The sequence below is a fragment of the Patiria miniata genome, unplaced genomic scaffold (assembly GCF_015706575.1).
Source record: "Patiria miniata isolate m_02_andy unplaced genomic scaffold, ASM1570657v1 HiC_scaffold_25, whole genome shotgun sequence".
In the NCBI taxonomy this organism is placed as follows: Eukaryota; Metazoa; Echinodermata; class Asteroidea; order Valvatida; family Asterinidae; genus Patiria; species Patiria miniata.
This window is the reverse complement of record NW_024037064.1, coordinates 667,192-691,796: the sequence shown is the minus strand read 5'-3', so window position 1 is coordinate 691,796 and position 24,605 is coordinate 667,192. Positions and strand designations below refer to the sequence as shown.

The window sequence follows — 24,605 nt, the reverse complement described above, 5'->3', positions numbered from 1 at the left end:
GGCTCAACCTCATCTCAGTAGAGCAATTCCCTCATCAGTCAGTGGTCCTCACTTTGCTGAAAGGATTCAAATAAAGAAAGGAAAAATTTGAATTATTGAGCTGTATTTGTGCCAGGGCTCGAAAGGGGAAAGAAAACATTGAATTAACCCCACAAAGCAAAGCCCTGCTACCAGAACTCATTTGTGGACGAACATAATAACAGAGTCAGATCGCCCATTTAAATTTGTTCTGTGACTTGATTGTTCCTGTTAAGAGGAGGCCTATACACAGCCTAAAAGCAGAACAGGAAGGGGACAGACCTCATTTATCCCAGGACAAACCAATAACACCAGTAAACAAAGATGTGCTTCAAACTATGTTACAAGGCTATGATGGCATTAAGTACAAATTCTTAATTCATGGATTGACATTTTGTTTTTAGGTTTTACAGGCAATCAAAAATTTAGGACATCAACAAATTTAAAATCTGCTCTTCAAAATCCAAAAGTGGTTTCTGAAAAACTAGGGTTAGAACTTAGACAAGGTAGGCTCGCAGGGCCGTTCCAAGACTTGCCACTTAATAATTTTTGCATTAGCCCGATTGGTTTAGTTTCTAAAAAAACTCATCATGGTTCAGTAAATGATGGAATACCAGATTGCAACCCAATGGTCAAGTATGCGTCAACCGATGACGCAATAAAAATTGTGAAGAAAGTGGGCCCAGGATGTGTGCTATCTAAGCTGGACATATTAAAGTCTGCATTCAAGATTATACCGATTCATCCAAGTGACCATAATCTGCTAGGGTTTTTATGGGATAACCAACTTTTTTATGATAAAACTCTACCAATTGGTTGCCGATATGCTATATTCAAGGAATTTAGCACAGCGATAGAATGGATAGTAAATAAGGAATTGAAGCCAGCTGGCTTAGTCCATATTCTGGATGATTTTCTAATAGTTTTAACATCTCATCAACAGGGTGTGCATGATTTGGTCGGATTTCAAACACTGAGTAATAAGTTGGGTATTCCCCTTGCACCAGAGAAAACTGAAGGGCCTACAACCTGGCTAACATTTGCCAGGATCGAACTAGATACAATACGGTAGCAATGGCCGCGCAGTTACCGGCAGACAAATTGCAAAAGCCATCTTAAAACCAGTCAAGCATTAGACAAAACCAAAGTAACTTTAAAGGAAATGCAGTCAATTGGTTTTTTTTTTAAATTTTGCTTGCAAAGTTGTTGTCTCGAGTCGTGCATTTTTCAGGAGGTTAATAAATTTTGACCATAGGTGTCAGATGCCCCTGGCACTTTATAAGGTTAACAACTCAATTGAAGTTGGATTTACAGGCCTGGCTATTGTTTTTACGGCAATTTAATGGCAAGGCATTCTTTCTGTCAGATCAGTGGCTAACAAACCAAACCTTACATTTGTACACAGATGCCTCTGATTCATTAGGATATGGTGCAATTTTCGGTAGAGGTTGGTTTTATGGGCAATGGCCAGCATCATATAGTCTTAAGAAAATATCACACTTAAAGAATGTTATCAATTGTAGCTGCGGTTTGTGTCTGGGGAAATCACTGGTCTAATAAAAGAATCCTAATCCATACAGACAATGAGGCGTTAGTGCACATTATTAACTCCAATACAGCTAAAGAAGTGAAAATTATGGCTCTGGTGTGTAGACTAGTAGTACAAAGAATGTTGTTTAATATTCAGTTTCGAGCAGTACATGTCCCTGGATACATAGGCTAAATACACTAACTGATAAACTTTCTGGTCTACAGGTGGAAGTATTCCAAAAAGCAGCCCCACAAGCGATGGAACATCCATTGTTACTACCAGTGGAAATACAACCTCAGAGTTAGTTCCAGGATTACTAAACCTACTTTCAAAATCAATGGCTGTTTGCACATGGAGAACGTACCAAAGAGCACAAATATTGATTCAGTTTATCAATAAGTACGGCTTAAGCGCCTCATTGCCACTGCCACCAATCCTGGTAGCGCTATTTGTAACCCACTTATTCGAGGCTAACTATGCAGCTAGTACTAATAGTGTCAACAATTAATTTAATTCACAAACTTTATAATGACAGAGCCAGGTCATGCGTTTATGGTACAAAAAGAGATCCAAGTTGTACAACTGGCCAAACCCAAGTTAGATGTAAGATTGCCTATTAAAAGGGAATAAACAACATGCAAACATCGAAAAATGAAACTACCAAGTTTTTATGAAATACCTTACTAGGATGCTGGTAAATGACAGTCAAAAGCATCCTGTAAAATTATGGCACCTGGTGTGAAGTCATTTTCAAGAAATTTGTATTTTGTATAAATTTCCAACAGTGGTCGGGATGACCACCGTTGGAAAAACCTAACTATTTTTCAACTACTGCTCTAAATTCACCATTTTTTTCAGTCCAAATTTTGTTTGCTATTGGTTACATGTTCATGAATGGGTGCAGGCCAGCTAGACTGGTTCCCTTACCTCAAATCTATAATTTGATCCATTTTATCTTTAGTGAAGTCAGGGAACCAGACTACTCCACCATTTGTGTTTTTCTTGGTTTTTCCACCATTTTCGAACACAAAAACTTCAAACATGTTAGTGTAATAATATTTTATCTATCATAGTAACCCCTCAAATAGTTCATTTCTAAAAATTACAGCAAAAAACCAATGATGTACATTCCCTTTAACATATTGTATAAGATGGTAGATGCATTAGAACATTGTTCACAATCATTCTATCAAAAAGCGTTGTATAAGAGCTTATATTTGTTGGTGTTTGCAGCGTTTCTACGCATTGGTGAAATTACAGTATCCAATAGGAACACAGAGAATATGCTAAAAGTAGATTGCGTTCAGGTTGGAACGGATGACCAAGGTTTAAAGATTATGTTCTGTTGTTTTAAACACTTGAATGGTGACAAATTTGTGTCACTTGACACATCTTTGGAAAATTACATCATTGTTGTCACCGGTTCCTGAATCCCCCAATTGCAAACCAAGTACAAATAAGAATGCATAGAGGGAGGGCCGGATTCACAGACATTTTCAAAAATGTGTCACTTGACACGTATTTGGAAATTGATAGCATGTGTGAAGGTTGTCAACATAGATATAGACTAATGATGTGCATCGGGTCGGGTTGACCAGGCCAAACTGACCCGAAGCATTAAAGATATAAACCGAATCCGAACCGAAACCGATCTTAACTCCCTCAAACTGACCCAAGCCGACCCGACAAAAAATAAAGTAAAACCAACCCGAACCGACCCAACCCGATAAAAACCAAAAAAACACAACAAATACCTTGCTTTGACAAAATGATCACTTTTTTGTGCCTGCCCTTACCCACGTGGCATGAATTCTTTTGCTAAACCATCGTCTCTCTCTGTCATACTCAGTGGGTTGATCGAGAGTAACTTCGCTTACTGAACAAAGTCCCATGGTATCATCACAAGGTATCATGGAAACTGTTACAATCTTATCTATTTCACTGTCAGTCCCATTCGACTGGAGAAATTAATACAGTGGCAACTTGATAGTGCGCTCGGTGGCCACACCACACAATGGGCTGCGGTCACAGTGACTGTGAATAATATTGCATCACCTAAATTTCTCAACTGTTTCGGTGTATTTCGGTTTATTTTGGTTTATTTCGGTTTTTTTTAAAAGATGGCTAAACCAAACCGACCCGACCCGACCCGACCCAAAAATTAAAATGCAAAACTGAAACGGAACGGACTGGACCCGACTGAAAAGATGGTCAAACCGACCTGACCCAATCCAAAGTCGGTTTCAGGTCGGGTCGGTTTTGGTTTCTGGTCGGGTTTGCACATCATTAATATAGACTAAAAACACTAGATTGGCAGTGAGTGCAGACGCACGGTCTGCCATGGGCGGCGCCATATTTTAGCGCATGGGGCAAAAGTTGCGAGACGCGCACCTTTTCCCCGTAGGTTTGTATGTAAAAATGTATTTTTATGTCCGTAAAAGTAATATTTTTTACCTGTTGTGGATTATCTATCTGCATGTTTATTTTGAAGTTTGGTCCATTTTATTTCTCATATCTATTTCCCGTTTTCAAATGCTGGTGCGCGTTGCTTAAACAAAAACCCTGTATCCAGTTGTTTTAGTGTTAATTTCTTCATCAACAAACATAATAATGATCATTTTGAACATAGTTTCCGTAGTTGTTGCGCTGACCTTTAATTTAAATTCACAGCAGCTTTTAAGGAACAACACCCAGATTGTTTTGTTCCATTGTCCCTCCTCAGGGTATGACATATGCCATATTTAGATGCAGTTTTGTACTGCTGGATAATGGGGGGGGGGGGGGGGTGCACACCCTAGCTCTACAGCCCTTCACTAAAATTGAACAAACTTGAACAAATAAATTTGTGTTATTTTGCTCTGGACCTCTAGTGGCGTGTTCAGCATTTATTTGATATTTAAAAAAATATGTATCACCAAAAATAATAATGACTGGAAAGCCAATTTTAAAAGCTACTGTTAGATGAAAAAATTACTGAAATTGCTCAATCTGTCCAAAGAATAATCACCATTTAAATACAATGACCCTAAGACCTATTTTGTCCAAAAATGCAATTTCAAGAATCGTTGTCACAATTGTCTTCAAACTTCACTAGCGATAAAACCTCAGTTTAAAAGTTAAAAATAATTGACATAGTCATTTTAAAGGCCTGTCTTAAAAAAAAGGGGGATTTTATAAATCGTATTGTTTACCTAACCAGGGTTGTTAATAAAGATATTGTGTACTACAGTTGTTGAAATATCGTTTCGGTTTGCGGTAACACCATGTGGTAATAACTACTGCTTAGAAGATATTAGTTCTGAAAAGAACTTGTCCTGCTCTTTATCAACTTTGCTAAGTAGTTTTTTGTTCTGTTAAGAACAGTCCTGCTGTAAGTTCTAAACAAACTTGTCTTTGGTCTCAACGTTTCGACTAGCCTGCTCTAGTCATCGTCAGGAGACAGTCTCCTGACGATGACTAGAGCAGGCTAGTCGAAACCTGCTCTAGTCATCGTCAGGAGACAGTCTCCTGACGATGACTAGAGCAGGCTAGTCGAAACGTTGAGACCAAAGACAAGTTCGGTTAGAACCTACAGCAGGACTGTTCTTAACAGAACAAAAAACTACTTAGCAAACTTGATAAAGAGCAGGACAAGTTCTTCTCAGAACTAATATCTTCTAAGCAGTAGTTATTACCACATGGTGTTACCGCAAACCGAAACGATACCAATACCCCACCATGCAAAGCCTCAAATCTTATAGTTGGTGAAATAAGTATTCTTTGTCATTTTCTTTGTTGTTCCAAACAGTCAGAATACACAATAATTTGCTTTAGGAAGATGAAATCTGACTGATTTTGACACTGTTGATATCTGATCAATGTGGGACATGTGGGGGTCAAAAGTGACACCTAGGTTGCGACACTTGTTGGAAGGATGGATGTGGCAATCTCCAGTCCTAATGCTGGTGATATTGAACTTGGCGAGTTGTTGTTTTGAGCCACACAGGATAAATTCAGACTTGTTGTCATTCAATTTGAGACTGTTTATCATCATCCATGTCTTGATCTCATCAATGCAAGCCTCACGATTCTCCAGGGCAGACACAGCATTGGGTTGAGTTGGATTGAAGGATTGATACAGCTGTATGTCATCAGCATAGCAGTGATATAGGTTGTGTTTCTGGATGATCTGGTCGAGTGGTAAAATGTAGATGGTGAATAACATGGGACCGCCAACAGATCCTTGAGGAACACCACAGTCAAGGGAGGCAGGGGCAGATAATACTCCATTGAAGTTAACAGACTGTTGCCGGTCTGCAAGGTATGAGTCAAACCACTGCAAGGCTGCATCGTGCACTCCCAAAGAGTGCAAGCGACTGATCAGGATGGCGTGATCTATGGTGTCAAATGCTGATGACAGATCGAGAAGCACAAGCGCCATTACTTTGCCAACATCCATCTGTCGTAGGATGTGGTCGCAGACAGATGAACAAGTAATGTTTCTACATTATGGTTCTGACGATTTGCAGATTGGCGACTATCCAATAGATCATTATTCCGTAAATGCATCGACAGCCTGGAGATAGCAACACGCTCAAGTAACTTTGAGATGTACGGCAAGTTGGAAACTGGGCGGTGGTATTGGAGTTCTTTAACAATGCTGGACACACGTGGGCAACTTTGAAAACAGAAGGAACAACACTGCATTGCAGGCTGCGGTTGATAATCGTGGTGATGGCAGGAACGATGGATTCAGAACATTGCTTAAGGAGCCAGGTTGGTATAGGGTTCAAGTCACATGATTTGGCTGGGGATTTGAAGATGACAGTGCAAACCTCATCTTGAGAGGCAGAACAGAGACTGGTCATGCAGTGTCTCATCTTGAGAGGCAGAACGGAGACTGGTCAGTGTAGTTTGTGTTGGCGGGGTGGGGGTAGAAGTATCTGTATCTGGCACAAGGAGAGGTAGTGCATCACGAATCGAAGAAATCTTGGACGTGAAAAAAATGGCTGAAATGGTCAGCCAGTGACTTGTCAGAATCGTACTTGTGGTAAAGAAGATTCCTTATTCCTATGGAGAAGCTTGTTGGCGACACGAAACAGTTGTTTTTGATCACCGGAACACTTGGAGACTATTTCTGAGTAATGGGTTCTTTTGGCCTTACGGATCAGTGAGATCACATGCTGGCATTGTTGGTGATGTAGTTGGCGGTCAATCTCGAGTGAGGATGCATGCCACCTGTGCTCAAGCTGTCTTCGTCTGTGCTTAGCTTGGAACACCTCATCAGTGTACCAACCGGTGTCGGGCCGAAAAGAAATGACGGAACTCGTACTCAGGCAGCAAAGTACTCATACTCGAATAGCAGTACTTGGGGGAAATGGTATAGCTTGACTTTATACACCATGGCCTTATTTTATCAATACTTTCAGTTTGAAATGGTTGATTGGCTTGTGGAGAAAAATCCCTGAAAATGTTATGCACGGGTACAAACTCTTGCAAGCGCGAAGCCATGACGGCGTGGGGTCCGGGGCCTGCTTAAAAATTTTGGATTTTAGATGCTCTGTGGTGCAACCTAAGCTTTTCTGGGCCATCATTTGAGCCAAAATATTTTGCCAATGTTGTTATTTCTTTTTTCACTTTGGTTGCATTTTGTTTCAGTTCATCACCATCATCATTGATTTGTCACTTATTTGTAATTATAAGTACTCCATGGTGATTAATAATAACCATTGTAAAAGCATGAAGAAATATATAAAACAAGATTATTCTACACAAATATTTGTTTTGCTTCATCCACAACTGAATGGAACATACCATCTTTGGAAGCACCAGACTAATCAGTCTCCATGATGATGTGCTTCGGGTGTTTCACATGGGATACGAGCAATATCTTTCCACTCGACGCGTAGTTACATTATAATAGACATCGGGTCTTTCGGCGCCACGATTGCATTTTCAACATGGTACAATTTTGAAGGTGGATTCGTTATTTAGTTATGTAAAAAAATTACAGTAAATAATTGTTGATGATAACGTTGAGAAATAGACATCGGGAATAGGTGTATACCTCCCGGCCTGGCACGGATGCCGGCCCGCGTCGCCACCGGCGAACTACGATCAAATGTATCTCGCTTGCAATTCAAAAAGCAACACACTTGCGTTCCGTCTAGCTTGCAAGAGCATGTCTCGAGTGCTAAAACTTGCCTTTGGGCAATAACTGATGATTGTTTTTGTCCTAAGAACAAACAGATCTCTTTTATGTACCAAACTTATCAGATTTGTATTTTCTGCAACGCGTAGTAACGTCAAAACCCAACTTTCTTCATTAAAACAACGTTTTAAGGACGGATCAATGACCTTCAGGGGTGTTTTTTTCAGGGTTTTACATCTCGAATAAAGTCTTTACGAAATTATATGATGACGTGACGTTGAAGAAGTCAATTTAAAACAAGGACATGTTTTGGACTCCGTGAAAAAGTATAATTTGTAATTCAAAAGCGCGTGGAACTGCTGGCAAATTGTTCTTACTGAAACACACCCTTGACCAATGGGGGTGGTCCAAAGAGCAGTGCACAACGTGTGTTTGTCGCGCACAGCACATAAACTGCATGTTCGTAGAGAATAAATCGTGTATATTCGTATGAATTGCATTCAATAACGGTATATGCAGGGTACGTACAGGGTACGTATGATGGGATCGCGGTCGAGTCGAGTACTCAATGTTTGCAGGCTCATGTTTAATATCGGTGCCAGTATTTTTGTAAGGAGGTTCCCTCCTCCTTCCCTCCTTTTCTCTCACCTCCCCCTCTTTTTTCCCCCTTCTATTTTTTTTGGACTCAAATTTGACGGGGGGCACGTGCTCCCGCGGCCCTCCCCTGGATCCGCGCCTGCTACATCAGGAGTCCCCCAGGGCACTGTACTAGGCCCTTTGATGTTTCTACTCTACATCAATGACATTGGTGACAACATTAGCAAAGACACCAAAATCAAGTTATTTGCTGATGACTGCCTACTATTCCGACGCATTGCTAACTTCAATGACCAACAACAACTCCAAAAAGATCTGGATAGCCATGTGAGCTGGTCTCATCAATGGCAGATGTCATTTAAGCCACAGAAATGTCACACCCTACATATGACAAGAAGCAAAAATCATCATGATAATATCTACAGATGAATGCCAACCTTTCTGTTGTACCCAACCATCCATACCTTGGAGTTGAAATTCAAAAACATTTGTCATGGTCTCTTCACATCAATCAAATAGCAAGCAGAGCTAATACAACACTTGGTTTTGTGAGCCCATGCCTCCAACACCACAGAACAGTCAGCAGGGTCACTATGCTTTACCGCTCCATCCATGAAGAAATTGCCCTTGACATCCCTTATTACATCACCCCAGAAGAACGACCACAAAGAAATAGACATAATCAGCCCTACGCTTCCTTGCAATGCCGCACACAAGCGTACCACAAAAGTTTGTTCCCAAAGACGATTGAAGACTGAAACGAGCTCCCAAATGATCTTATTCATCAAACATCATCGTCCCAATGTAACATATCCCTAGGAAAACATCTTGCATCACAACCTTAATTTCACGCTTGCACGGCACCGGCGTGAAGTCAAACTGCATGATGATGCCTAGCGGCGATATCCAGTCAACTTTCTGAAATTCTGTCATCACATTCTTAAATTTGTTAAAAAGTGTAATGTCACGATTCAACCATCCTTTTTTACCAGACTACCTCTCAAACTGAATTGACATTGCATGACTGGACATGGCGTCGCGTTATCGTCACCTGGGGGTACAAAGACTCAGGGTCAATAGAACAGAGGATCAAGCAGAGGATATGAACCAAAAACTTTTCAATTCATTCAAGGATAACTAAGGCTACACCATGGAACAAAAGAGGAATCAAACCAAGGTCAAGCCCATGCAGAACATAAACTTGCTACTTACTTTATCATCAATGGTGTCAATCTTAGTCAGCACTACTCCGTCAATCAGTGGAGGTTGATCCATGTCTCAATGGTGTGCTCGATTGATTGCCTGGTCCACTGCTTCGTTACCACCCAAATAACTCCCTAACCAAGAGAACTAACTCAGACTGGTTGATTTCAATCAGCTGTTTAAGCAAAAATAACAAAACAGGAATAACAGTCAATCATAAGGAAATGAAACATTTTCTATCTTTGTGCAGTTCTCTCTTGAAGCCAATAAATTGTATTCTGTTTTTTACATCGTGTTTCTACAGTGGAAGCTACGGCAACAGTTGAAAATAAGTTACAACGAGTTGCAATACGACAGCTGTTTCTTGCAGCGTGTTCTTGAAAACGTGTTTGGCAATTAAACCGTGTAATTGTTATTTTTTTAAATTTCATTTCAACCAGCAAACTAGTGCTCAAAATCTAAACAAGGATGCTTAATAACTAACCTAATGAGGTTTTGGCTCTATGAATTCTCTATATTTCAAGGAAACTGAACAAACATAACCACAATATTCTGAATCTCAAATGCCAAAGTTGCCGGGTCATATTTTGAATTGCGCCCTCTCATGACACATTCCCCAAATCAGCATTTGGGACATGATTCTCATTCAGCAGGTTTCACCCATTTGTGGATTCTCCAATTGAAAACCAAGAACAAACTGAACTGTTATACACTGCCCAGTTAAGTTAGGAATATATGTCTATGTAGAACAAAGGTTCACGAAATTAATTCCCTTCCAGTACAATCAATGATTATGTTAAAAAAAAAAATCTTTAATAGTGTGATAAATTTCAGTAAACATTCTATGTGCGCAAAAAAGTTATTTCTGATTTGATGACATCATCATTCAAAAGCGGTTAGTGAATACTGATAAAGTTCGGAGAGGATACATTTTCATTGTGAAGTGAAAATAACGTATGAAAATATGGGAAATATAATTGTTTGTATTAATAACACCTAACTTCCGGTTTGATGATGTCACAGCATTAGAGTTATCCAAACGTGAACATTGTAATGGATATCATTATTCAGACTACGAAGATATGACAGGGGTCAAATGATAGAATTATATTAAACATATGATCCTTTTCAAATTCTAAAATTAAAGAAAGCAAACTCTATTTGATGTGCCGCTAGGGGGCGCCCTTTCGGATGATGACGTCATCACATTTTTTTGTGTCTGGTATTCCTCACTTTCATAATATGTGTGTAGTAAAATGCTTCGGCTTTTGAGTTATATTTGGTTTTTATTGCACTTCCGGTAACAACTGAAATGAAGGTCATGCGGTTTTGTGTCCGGGAACAGGAACCGTTTTTCACGGCATAGACTACAACCTCACTAAAAAACAAACATGATACCCTATTTAGTTCAAAAGATACAGCGCAATCTATTTTGTCAAAATTGTCCCTGAAATTGCTTGTAATTTGATACTTGATGACGTCATGATGACGTAACAAAATTTAGGACATCTTCGTAACATGGTACAAGTTCAAACTAGGTTTCTGGATCATACTGTGACCAAAATGCACCCAAATCCCACTTTTTACTTAAGTTTTATTACTCTAAATCTTACCTATATCCTCCTAGAGATCTGGCATTTTTGTCTAGAAAATTCCTGTTGTCTTTTCAGGTATTATTTCTAGGTAGTTTTGAGTATTTTCCTGCCGAAATTCTGTGTGTACACTCACGTGTTTGTTTACACATGTCAGCTGTGCTATAAATAGCGTGATGGTAAAATCCAACATGGCTGCCATTTGAGCGGCGCTTAAAATGTTTCTGATTGGCTGAAAGTTCTAAAATTATTTCTAGCAAACTGAGACTTCTAAAAAGTAATTTATATTATTAGAACGTTTTACTAAATAATTACGAAGCTTCTTTAGATGTAAAGTTGTCTAATTTGAAGCAACTTTGCAAGTTGGGAAAGTTTTGATGACTTTTCTGTCAGATTTCGTCTGGTAAGTCACAAGCTCAACTCCATTGGCGCGTGCGCGTTCCTTCACTAACCCCTGGCTGTGATGTACACGTAAACGATGCTGACTGGCTATTCAGAGCGTACTGCGCGCGCCTTTCGAAGATTGATACATTTAATACAAATCTTTGCTAAATAACGCAATGTCCAAACCTTATGTTTAAAAGGATGGATTCTTCAAAATCCCCCCCTCAGAAGTGTGGTTGGGGTCTACGAACCAATACTTACCTGTAGAGCAATACTACTTATGCATATTCCCCCTACCGGCAGGTATTTTCCGCTAAGAGTTATATACAATAGCGCCCTCTGGCGCCCTACCCATAATACCCCGCGGCATGCGTGCCTCGTGAGCGTCCTCTTTTCTCGAGCGCCAAGTCGGAATACAACAAAATACCCAAGGCATCGAGAAGAGTGGGGTAGGGGGGAGGGATGCTCTACAGGTAAGTATTCGTTCGTAGACCCCAACCACACTTCTGTGGGGGGGGGGGGGAGTCTACTTCACTCTACTTACCTGTAGAGCAATACTACTTATGCATAGACTAGCACCGTCAAGGAGGTGGGTCATGCGAGATGCTATTGTGCTTTCACAGAGGCACGTAACAATACGCGTAAACCCTGGATGGGCCCGTCGCTCCACATGTGGGTGGACAAGGCAGCCCAAAAAGGTCGGCATGATAAAGACATTAGTCATAATGGTAGCCTCAACATGCCAACAGAGATGTGATCCGCGTGGGAATCACACGTAATGAATTACAGCCCACCGATACCTACACATAAGAGTTCGGTGGGGCACACAAAATAAGAATTATCATGAAAGGCAAAACATCATGACATGGTACATATAGACACTATAATATGCACATGTACATGTACAGAGTTCAATAAAGAATCAGAGTTAGGAGACACCAATGCTGGGGAGGTCTCCGGTCTGAAAATGTCTTGAGTACATGGTGGGGCTCAGTCAGTCGCCCTCAACACTGTTCTCCCATGCTCTGCCTTTTATTTTGTGCATGCGGACCAATCACACGGATTCTGCCGTTGATATGTCCGTGGTTTCATGGATGACCATAGCCAACCTTCAGGCAATCTTGTCATGAAAGCCTGCTGGTATGGTGGGGTCACCATGCTAAATACATGTCATGAAAGGCCTGCCTGTATGGCAGGGTCGTCATGACAAAAAACATGTCACGAGAAGCTTGCTTGTATGGCAGGGTTGTCATGACAAATATGTGTCGCGAGAAGCCTGTTGGTATGGCAGGGTTGTCGTGACAATTACATTTGTAACTGCAAGTGACCGATTCAAAGCGTCCCAGTGCAGCTAATGTACGACGTTTAAGTCATGATTGGCACCAAAAATTCTCCGTCTGGACAAGAATGATTTGATGCCCGGAACAAAGACGTCCGGAGGCCCAGAGGGCTCTGACAGTCCTTAGTATAAATCCCTCCTTAGGGAGCAGACATCAAGTCATGATCAGCACCAAAATTCGCTGTCTGAAACGGACAAGAATCATTTGATGCCCAGAACAAAGACATCCGGAGGCAAAGAGGACTCCGACCATCTTAGCTCAAAAAACCTTCCTTAGGGATCAGACGCCAAAGTCATGAGCGGCACCAACATTTTCCATCTGGAATGGACAATGATTTGATGCCTAGAACAAAGATGTCCGGAGGTAAAGAGGACTCCGACATTCTTAGTTAAAAAACAAAAATCCTCCCGTAAGGAATCGGATGGGCACACTTGGTTCCCATCAGATGTGGTCCGTCTCCATTATACAGAAAACAGATGTTTACTACATGTATACCAAGAAGTAACAACTGCTTACAAAACAGAAAAGAAAAAAGGCAACCATAGGAACCAATGAAACAGATGTGAGATTGTTCACTGGTTCACAGAACTCTAAAGATCTCTATAACACTTTTGGATAAGAAGGTGTTGAAGAGGTCCTGCAATTCAGGGGTGTTAAAACATCCCCTTAAGTTAACTGACACGGACGTTCAACTGACTAACATTAAGTAATCTACTGTCATGTTAGAAGTCCCTCAAGTGCAGGCTGTAAAAGCCATAGCTTGTTTGAGAAAGGTCTGATGTGAACAGGAGAGCATTACAGTATCCAGTACATCAGGAGAAATTCCTGCGGAGCTGGGTGAAGGAAACCCAAGCTGTGCTGGAACAGAATATTGTTCTCCTCGGAAGAACATTTGTACCTCCAACTGGTGAACCAATGGAATGGTTATAACCCTGGAAAACCAATCAATGAGGTCAACATGGAGTTAAGAAGAGGACCTTGTCATCCTTCTGCTCTAGTTGATTAAGTACCCGAGGAATAAGAGGAAGACGACAGGAAGGTGTATATAAGTAGCCTGTCCGTCTTCATCACCATCGTATTCGCGTGCCATGTACATGTATAGGGGTCTGGAACCCTCAGGCATTAGCCTGGAAATCTGTGACTAGTTCATGAAACAAGTCAGATTGACATGTGGTTAGTTGTCCTTGCTTTGGAGGAGGACCGTCGAAAGCAAGAAGCTATGAGGAAAAAACCCCAATGGGGTATTTCTCAAGTAAGTGTACACAGGTGTGCAGGCTGCCTGCCCACCTGGTCGTCGATGTAAACTACAACTGCGTCAAAGTCACATCGAATCAGGATCATCTGGCACAACATCGAACATAGAAGTAACATCGCAGTTTCTCCGAGACCGCCAGCATCTCAAGTATGTTAATGGAACTTGAATGATGCTCACACAGGGCCCCACCAATCCGCCACTAGATGCGTGTGGTGGGCAGTTAACTAGCAGGGTAACATGTTCGCCATGACAGTTAATGAATTAGGCTGCAATCTGTGAGAGGCCCACCCTTGTGAGGTTGGCAACGCCGAACCACAGGAGGTACTGCACAAGTCAGGTCATGGCCTGCACTGAATGCAGTGAGGACTGGGCCGATACAAGCAAATAGGTGTATGCCACCAATCTTTGTTTCCACGGCGCAGTCATATCGCCTTTACTATCTGAGCAGAGGCCAGGAGTGAGGCGGAAAAAAGGCTGGATGGAGCCACCATGAAGTTGCAGCGAGAATCTTGGTTTGAACACCGTGAAATTCTCAGTGCTCTGGCCTGAATGAGTTGCAGTTGTGTACCCTTCAGGCCAAGGTTCATTCCCCATGCTGATGTGTTAGACAATCGACTAAATCTCATCAACATCTTTCCAAGGGAAATACAAGACGGGCGCAACACTGTGCTGGCCCGATGTTATTGATGTCAGCCTCAAAGTCTCTTTGACGAGCTCCTACGAGACAGATGGGTGGAGGTCGTCATGAGTCAGGTAGGTCACTTATGGAAATCATCAAAACAACTGAAGCCGAATCGAAATCGTTGTTACATTATCCTATGTGGCATGGCGTACAGCAAATGTTGCTAGCACGGCCACACAAAATCATCTGGGCCAACTTCAAGAGGTATGCAGTTGAGAAAACAAACAACTGTTTGTTCTTCACCTGCGCTGGCCCACATGTAGTCGACATCGACCAATATGGATGTACATTGTTGTGTAAACATCGATATCCACCGCAAAAGAAAAGATCTTTGTCTGTTAAAAATTTAAAAGGTGGGACTCGAATCTTTGGCGGGCGCCCTTTGACGGGAGAAACAGTTCATCAATCATGTTACCCCGGCGGGCCAAGATTGCTAGGGTCTGCACTCGTGTAAAATTATAGAATACTGAGTGCAGACTGTGAAATTGATAATGAAAATAGCAGTCAACACGTCCGCTAAGACTGTCGAGTCAAGATTAAAACATTAAACCTAATGTACTTCATGAGGGTAAAGAGGGAGGCTGAACGCGTATCGCCGAACCCACTTTATTATTCTACTGCAAAGTGTATGCAAGCTTCTGCGAGTATTATTTACGAAGAGCTGCTTGAATAATGGGGTCCCTCTACTGCTGGCAGCTAGTTTTTTACTTAGCTGCATTGAAGAGGGAAGATGTGACAACAACAACAAAAATACCGAATTTCGCTAACGGAAAACGGTAATGATCACATAATTGCTTGAAGAGCAGCAGGCAGTTTGAATAAAGGCACAATCTTTCGAATGTGGTCCACAACATGCCTGCAAGAGTCGAATAGACCCCGTAAACGAGAACCGTAAAACACATCTGAAGGGACGAGTTGCACACAGCCACAGTCAGCTGTTGAACAACTCCCTCGGAGACAATGGACAGTGTACATACACAAGTAATGCACACATGTACATGTACAATGTACATGAGAAATTAGCGATCTCAGTACAGCAAGAAACACCGCCGCACGGCTAAGCACTGTGCGGCGTGTCCCATTGTCCTTGAGTCACCCAACCGTGATTAATGTAGAGGGTTACAGAGATCACGGCTCGCAACTGAACGAAGACGGACGTTTCATTAACGTGCCCGCCTGGCAATACATTGTACCTGTACGTGTATAAAACGTATACAGTGTACATTGTACATGTATGACCGATAATAAAGCCGAGAACAATTGCAAGGCTTGTAATGAGTGGGCCGAAAAAACCGAGTCCTCACCCCGGTAGCGTATGCCGCGGTGGGATCGGTGCAATAAACTCGCCCGGATTAGAAAAATAATAAAGACGTTCCCGCCTGAGAAATGGACACCACTTTGTCCGCTGTCGATGTGTTCCACATTTGATCCAACGGAGGTATGGGGAACACCTTGTCCTTGTTAGATTTGGAGCCCGTCCTGCGCTTGATTTGAAAATTTTTGTGATTGGGTGGAGGGGGCTCATCGGCGGAGGGTAATTTAAGTGCCCGTGTAATGTCCCTCTGCAGCAAACGGAATTTCGTTTCCGCGATGGACAGCCATTGTAACCGGTCTGATTCTTCGTCATTATCGGATGAATCAGCCGAATGCGAAGGCCAAAATGACCCCGATGACTGAGAGCCGTCTGGAGGGGCTAATTGTACAGAACCACGCGGTGGTGGCTGGGCAACACCCTCGGAGATAATATACATAATATTACGCAGATGGTGAAGACTAAACACAAGCGGGGATCCTGGCGCACGGCTAACTGTGTGCGGTAGGTCCCGTTGTCTCCGGACCACGCAACCGTGGTCCACGGCCGGCGAATGTGAAGTCCTGTTCGCCGTAGGCCGGGCTTCCGGTATAGCGCGCAACCATGTGTGGTATACATGTACATGTATGAACATGTGTTTTTTCATTTTTGTACATGTACCTCGTTGCGCTTGGGCCACGCAATCGTGACCAATGAATGACGACTATGAAGCATTCACTGCAGATAAAGACTCCAGGAGCACGGCTAACTGTGCGGTAAGTCCCTTTGTTCACGGGTCAGCCAAGCGTGACCGGTGACTGAAGACTGCGATGCGGGCCCAACGACCGATGGTTGTGGGCCGTAGTCCACCGCTGCAGGGGGCCCCCCAATAGGGCCCGCCCGGCGGCCTGCCGACATAGCCGATAGCGTATCGGAATCGACTGAAAAGCCTGCAGGAAATCTGCTCTAGAAACCGCGTCCTCCCCCGGGAGCGTTTGCCCCGGCGGGACCGGTCAGAGGAGTCGTCAGAACCTGAAGAAGAACGGTGCGATCGACGTGCAGCCTTCTTCTTCTTATTCTTCTTTTTAGAAGAACGGCCCCGAGGTGTGTCCGAGGAGAAATCGGAAGACACCTGGGGCACCGGGACCCCCGAACAACGGAAAAAATCCGATGACGAGAGTAGTCCCTCTGAGCGAGCTAGCACGGGGGCCGTCGGCCCGGGATCCCCCGGGGCGACCGGCTCCGTATCGCTCATAATGCACCCGGCCGACAGCGCCTCAGGCCCCGTGGGCTGAGCGAGCGCTGGACGGACCGGTAGCCCGTGCAATAGCCCATCCCGACAACCAGTGGTGTTCGGCACTGTGTCGGGAGGGCACGGGTGACTAGAGCCCACCGAAGTGTGACGGCTAGTCCCCTCGGGCTGCCCCGTGATCGGGGGAGGGCTAGGTGCCAAAGCGGCGCTCGTTGCCGAGCCACGCTTGCCCTGACGGCCCTTCTTAGGCTTTGCTCCGGCACAGGAGATATGTTTTAGGGGAACCTTGCCGGAGTGTGCCTTTAGTTTGGGTGTTCCGCCCGAGTTGACCGGAGAAGGTGACCGAGGTCCCCTTAACTGATCGGCGGAACTGCCAACTCCCCCAGCCGACTGTGGCTGAGGGTGCCGGACGAGAGACTGCTGCCGCGGTAACGACGGAGCGTTAACGGCAGAGTCCCCCGAGAACTCGGTCCGGCTTGTGGGAGAACTATTCCCTCCGGTTAGTGACAGATCGGCCCTCCCCAAACGCTTCATATTTATGAAATAAATGAAACCAAGAAGATGATGAAACTCTACAAACTAATGATTACTAACTCTTTTATTAAATACTTCTCTTAAACGCAAAAAAGGGTAGTAAATGACGAGGCAAACAGCGAGCTATTTCACGCACGTCCTACCCGAACTGCCGCTAAGAGAAAAAAGGACGCTCACGAGGCACGCATGCCGCGGGGTGTTATGGGTAGGGCGCCAGAGGGCGCTATTGTATATAACTCTTAGCGAAAATACCTGCCGGTAGGGGGAATATGCATAAGTAGTGTTGCTCTACAGGTAAGTAGAGTGAAGTAGACTCCACAAGTGTCAATCAAAGTATGGTCAGAGTAGTTTCTGACAGAGGTATAAAGCGAGATTTGCAGGTTGGCAGTAAGATTCATAAAGATCAGATCTACTAGATGAGATGCTAGAATTGTTCTAGCGATCTAATGCGTTCAGAACGCAAACAAGTCTGAATAGACTTGCACCATAGTATGCGTGATTTATCCTCAGCGGAAGGTATTTGGTATTGTACAAAACAAACAAAAAAGATAGTTCTGAAAAGCTTGCCTTAATATAATATCAAATGTGGTACGAATATTCAGAAATATCCATAACAATTGTAAAGAGGAGGGTAGTCTCAAGGTTAATTCTATTATTGATTACGCAAATATGCTCAATGAAAGGCTCTTACGCCTAAATGATAGACCCTAGTTCTGTAAATATTGTCTCCATCAAGACGTCTTTAAGGTTCATATTATTGAATGACCGTAATTAAAACATTGTCGTACCTGGTAGTCATCACAGCGATGAGACTAAACATAATATCAAATGGGGTACGAATAATTAGAATTAATCATAACAATTGCAAAAATAACAGCGTTGCTGTTGAAACCCCTCAGCCAGAGTCAAGTTATCATCCGGAAACCATTAACCTTTAACTCAACGTGGTGACCTTGACCTTTGGCCTTTGACCCCAGAACCAGTCCCAACATGCCTGTACCAATGGGAAACCCCCTACCGAAGTTAGACACCAACATTTCATTTCTAACTCAAGTTATCATTCGGAACCATTTACATTGAACTCACCACGGTGACCTTGACCTTTGACCTTATGACCCCAAAACCAATCCCAACTTGCCTGTACCCAAGGGCAAACCCCTACCTCAGTCAGACACCAAAATCTCATTTCTAACTCAAGTTATCATCCGGAAACCATTTACCTTTAACTCACCATGCTGACCTTGACCTTTGACCTTTTGACCCAAAAACCAATCCCAACTTGCCTTCTCCCAAGGGGAACCCTCTTCCAAAGTTAGACACCAAAATCGCATTTCTAACTCAAGTTATCATCCGGAAACCATTTACCTTTAACTCACAATGGTGACCTTGACCTTTGACCTTTTGACCCAAAAACCAATCCCAACTTGCCTACTCCCAAGGGCAACCCTCTACCAAAGTTAGACACCAAAATCTCATTTCTAACTCAAGTTATCATCCGGAAACCATTTACATTTAACTCACCACGGTGACCTTGACCTTTGACCTTTTGACCCCAAAACCAATCCCAACTTGCCTACTCCCAAGGGCAACCCCCTACCAAAGTTAGACACCAAAATCTCATTTCTAACTCAAGTTATCATCCGGAAACCATTTACATTTAACTCACCACGGTGACCTTGACCTTTGACCTTTTGACCTCAAAACCAATCCCAACTTGCCTACTCCCAAGGGCAACCCCCTACCGAAGTTACAACCCCAAACAACATTTCTAACTCAAGTTATCATCCGGAAACTAAGCTGCCCGGACGGACGGACGGACGGACGGACGGACATACATCCGGACGGACGGACGCCCTAGGCGATGACAATACCCCTCGAGCCTCTCGGCTGAGGGGTAAAAACGAGTGTTGTCTCAGGTATAATTCTGTATAATTAATTGATTACTTAAATGTGTCTATAATGAAAGGCTCTTACGCCTAGATAACAGATGATATTTCTGTAAATACTATCAAGTCTTTAAAAGTTCGAATTATTGAAAGATGTAATTAAAACATTGGGTCGTCGTACCCGGTTGCCAGGCGCGGTTCTAGAACCAATATTTTTGGGGGGGCTAGCACGGTGGATCCAGAATTTTTTCAGGGAGGCGTGCTGAAATGTTGACCGGTTATTTTTTCCAGACACTTAGGCCTCCGAAAATCAATAGGTGGGGAGGGGGGGTTTCATGCAAGGGCGGATCCAGAACACAATTTTGAGGGGGGCCTAAAAAAAAATTTTGGGTCCCCCCAAAAAGTGGTTCAAAAAAAAAAAATTTGGATCCTAGATGCTCTGTGGTGCGATCTGAGGCAATTTCTGACTACTTTAACCAATGTTTTTTGGAGGAAAAGACTGTGGTGTACTCATTGCCTGCCTTTATTGCGATGTCACATAAAAAAAAAATTGTTTCGTTTTGGGGTGGGGGGTGGGGGGGGGGGGGCATGGCCCCCTTTGGCCCCCCCCCTCCCCTGGATCCGCCCTTGGGTTCATGCCATATTTTCAATGGGGAGCGCCAATAAAATCCAAAATTCATTCACACTATATTAACTAATGCACCCTTGTCACGGCTATTTCTTCTTTAGGGGGAGACCGTTCGCATGTACATCACAATCCTTCTTTATGCTAATGCAATTTTATTTTTTTACGTAATTTATTTTGGGGGAGCTAGACAAAATTTTTGGGGGGCTACAGCCCCCCCTAGCCCCCCCGTAGAACCGGGCCTGCCGGTTGCTGCTGCAAGCACAAAGACCAAAATCAGGATGATTTGATGTTTATTGTGTAGAATGGTGTTGAAATGATAACTGTTCCTGTTCCCGGACACAAAACTGCATGACCTTCACTTCCGGAGTTACCGGAAGAGCAATAAAAACCAAATATGACTCAAAAGCGGAAGCATTTTACTACACACATACAAATTAAGAAAGTGTTGGTAAGGAATGTCTGACACATAAAACAGTGTGATGACGTCATCTTTTGAAAGGGCGCCCCCTAGTGGCACATAAAAGAGTGTTTGCTTTCTTTAGTTTGGAAACCATCCATTCCAATTTTACAAAATTGCCCTTTCATAGTCTTTGATTAACCACATATAACTTGGCAAGGTTGCAAATTCATGACGTCATCAGACCAGAAGTTACTTCTATGAAAATTTGAAAACGATCAAATTTTAAATTTAATATCTTTTGATCCATGTCGATCTTAGCCCAAATAAGATTTCCATCACAATATTAACCTTTGCTTCCAAATACTGTGTCATCATCGAAGCGGAAGGTAGGTGTAATGAATACATACGTTATTTTGCTTCACAATGAACAGCACTTCCCGTTTTTGAATGACGTCATCAACCAAGACATAACTTGCATGTGTACATAGAATGTTTACTGAAATTGATCACACCATTAAAAATCATGCAAATTTCTTTAACAAAAAAATAAGTGATTGTCTTGGAAAGGCCACTGACAAAACACACATTACAGATCGCATCTTAGTTTGAAATTTGCTGGGCAATTCCACAATCTCCATGGTAGATACAACAAATACAACAATCAACAGCCACACAGTAGCCACAGCTGTTTGACAATGCCTGCCACTTGCATACAATACTTTATCAGGTCAATACAACAATCAACAGCCACACAGTAGCCACAGCTGTTTGATAATACCAGCCACTTGCAGACAATACTTTATAAGGTCAATACAACAATCAGCAGCCACACAGTAGCCACAGCTGTTTGATAATACCAGCCACTTGCAGACAATACTTTATCAGGTCAATACAACAATCAACAGCCACACAGTAGCCACAGCTGTTTGATAATACCAGCCACTTGCATACAATTCTTTATCAGGTCAATACAACATTCAACAGCCACACAGTAGCCACAGCTGTTTGATAATACCAGCCACTTACCAATTGCTGACAATACCAATAGGCCCCCACCCAAAAAGTTCTGCTTCCAATTACATGGCATTTGAAAACAGGGTAGGTAGGGGGTTTTTTTTGGGGGGGGGGTGGATTTTTTGACAGGGATCATGTTTCATTCAATACCAAACACCAACTGTGGACAGCACTTTGTCCAGTCAGTCCTTCTGATTTAAGGCGTGTGATCACACCCCCACACCATCACACACCTAAAAGCTTCCCGCAGATCACACACCTAAAAAGTCACACACCTAGAAAAGTCCAGGTGTGCCTTTTTCCACACGCCTGTGATTTTCAAATCAGGACTGTCAAGTCAAAAACAGTCAACAGCAATTTAGCACTCACAGCTGTTTTGACAGGGATCATGTTTTAATAGTCAATACCAGCAACTTACTGACTATGACAGTACTTTAACGAGACAATAACAGTCAGCAAATATTCATTATCAACAACTGTTCTACGGGTCACAGTTGGTCAAGTCATTCTCATGGCCAGTTACTTAAGCAGTCAAAACAGGTCAATAATTTAGTTCTATGCATACAATTCCATCGGGTCAAAAACGGTCACCTGACTGATTTTGACCCGAGTAACAGCATGACTGAGTATGCATGTTTGCATCGGAGGGTTCTAATGGGCCAATTACATAAGTTTATGGATGTTGCATATAAAGGTAAAACATGAGCTAGTATTTTTTCTCTTTTTTTTCACTGCTAGGAAAAAGGTGCTTAGGACAAATTCAGTTTCTAATAGGCACTTCCAGTTACATTATTAAGCCATTTTACATTGTTGTCAAACGAGAATATCAGTTTTCAAAATGGCTTCAAATTTATGATGTGATTAGGGTCATGTATAAACAGGGAGAGACATTTTGTGACAAATGTCCAGTCTGTATGTACGTTTATATCCTCATTATAAAATATCAAATAATTCTTCACAATGACTCTGAGTTTTCTAGGTTTTGACTGGGTTATCATTATTAAGAAATATCTGAAAGGTAGAGCAAGAGGTGGGGGGGGGGGGAATGTTCGAATTAACCCCACAAAGCAGTGCCCCACTACCAGCACTCTTTATTTGTGGGAGAACATAGAAGAGTGCCAGATCACCCATTTTGATTACTTGTTTCTGCTTATTCTTTAGGTACATGTAACTAAAAACTAACCTCAAGAATCAGTAATGGGTAGCCCAGCAAGCAGGTCATCCGTTCATCTGTCGGTCCTCCTCCCTGCTTCCGGTTCCTCGGGTTTCTGTTTGATGAGGCTGTCGGAGCCCTGACAATGTCTTGAGGCAGGCTCATCCTCATCTCAGTAGAGCAATTCCCTCATCAGTCAGTGGTCCTCACTTTGCTGAAAGGATTCAAATAACGAAAGGAAACATTTGAATTATTGAGCTGTATTCGTGCCAGGGCTCGAAAGGGAAAGAAAACATTGAATTAACCCCAGAAAGCAAAGCCCTGCTACCAGAACTCATTTGTGGATAAACATAATAGCAGAGTCAGATCGCCCATTTAAATTTGTTCTGTGACTTGATTGTTCCTGTTAAGAGGAGGCCTATACACAGCCTAAAAGCAGAACAGGAAGGGGACAGACCTCATTTATCCCAGGACAAACCAATAACACCAGTAAATAAAGATATGCTTCAAACTATGTTACAAGGCTATGATGGCATTAAGTACAAATTCTTAATTCATGGTTTTACAATTGGTTTTTAGGTTTTACAGGCAATCAAAAATTTAGGACATCAACAAATTTAAAATCTGCTCTACAAAATCCAAAAGTGGTTTCTGAAAAACTAGGGTTAGAACTTAGACAAGGTAGGCTCGCAGGGCCGTTCCAAGACTTGCCACTCGATAATTTTTGCGTTAGCTCGATTCACTTAGTTCCTAAAAGACAGCCTGGTTCATTTTGAATAATTCATCATTTGTCTCATCCTAAACATGGTTCCGTAAACGATGGAATACCAGATTGCAACACAACAGTCAAGTATGCGTCAACGGAGGACGCAATAACAATGTTGAAGTAAGTGGGCCCAGGATGTGTGCCATCTAAACTAGATATAAAGTGTTAACCATTTATTCTGGAATAGTCCATATTCTGGATGATTTTGTTATCATTTCAACATCGCATCAACAGGGTGTGCAGGATTTGATCGGATTTCAAACACTGAGTAATAAGCTGGGTATTCCCCTTGCACCAGAGAAAACTGAAGGGCCTACAACCTGGCTAAAATTTGCCAGGATCGAACAAGATACAATACATGAAAAAAAGTAAAACTGCTGCAAACTGCTTACTGACTGGATGGACCTGAAATATATAAATCTTAAAATTAATGTGGCCTGACGTTGCGAACTTAGCAAGTTCTTCTTCAGAGGCTAAAACAGAAATGACAGAGGTACATACATTAACATGGGGGTGCACACAAACATGCAGGGCTGAAAGAAGAAACACAAAAGGAGGATTAGGTGTGAAAGGTGTGGAAAGATGCAGGGGAGGGTGGATGAGAGAACAAAGAAACAAAGGGAGATGGCAAACCACAAGGGGTCTTGTGTAAACTGGGGAGGGACCAGAAAGGGGAAGGATCAAAGGTCACGGGGAGTGGGAACGGACAAAAGGGTGTGAGAGTGAAGGGATGATGGGGGGGGGAACGGTATTGAGGTGGAAAGGGATGAAAGATGGGGAAAAATGGGGGAAGATGGGTAAACACAAACAAGGAAGACCAGATGGATTATCTGTAACAGAAGACAATGGAGGAAGAAAAGGATTAATCATTTCCAAGTTGGATGTTGAGACCATGTGGTTGAATAGTTCGAAGACGATTCATCCACACTTTCTCTCTGCTGAGGCGAAC

The 24,605-nt window shown here is 42.6% G+C and overlaps 1 long non-coding RNA gene across 1 annotated transcript; it reads right to left on the bottom strand.

The window, feature by feature from the left end:
* Nucleotides 1–16: 16 nt before the first annotated feature.
* On the bottom strand, nt 17–22,962 carry LOC119733221. Its single transcript, XR_005271713.1, has 3 exons — nt 22,921–22,962; nt 9,489–9,654; nt 17–56 (listed from the first exon to the last, which is right to left on the bottom strand). It is a non-coding gene; the product is annotated as an uncharacterized LOC119733221 (long non-coding RNA).
* Nucleotides 22,963–24,605: the final 1,643 nt, after the last annotated feature.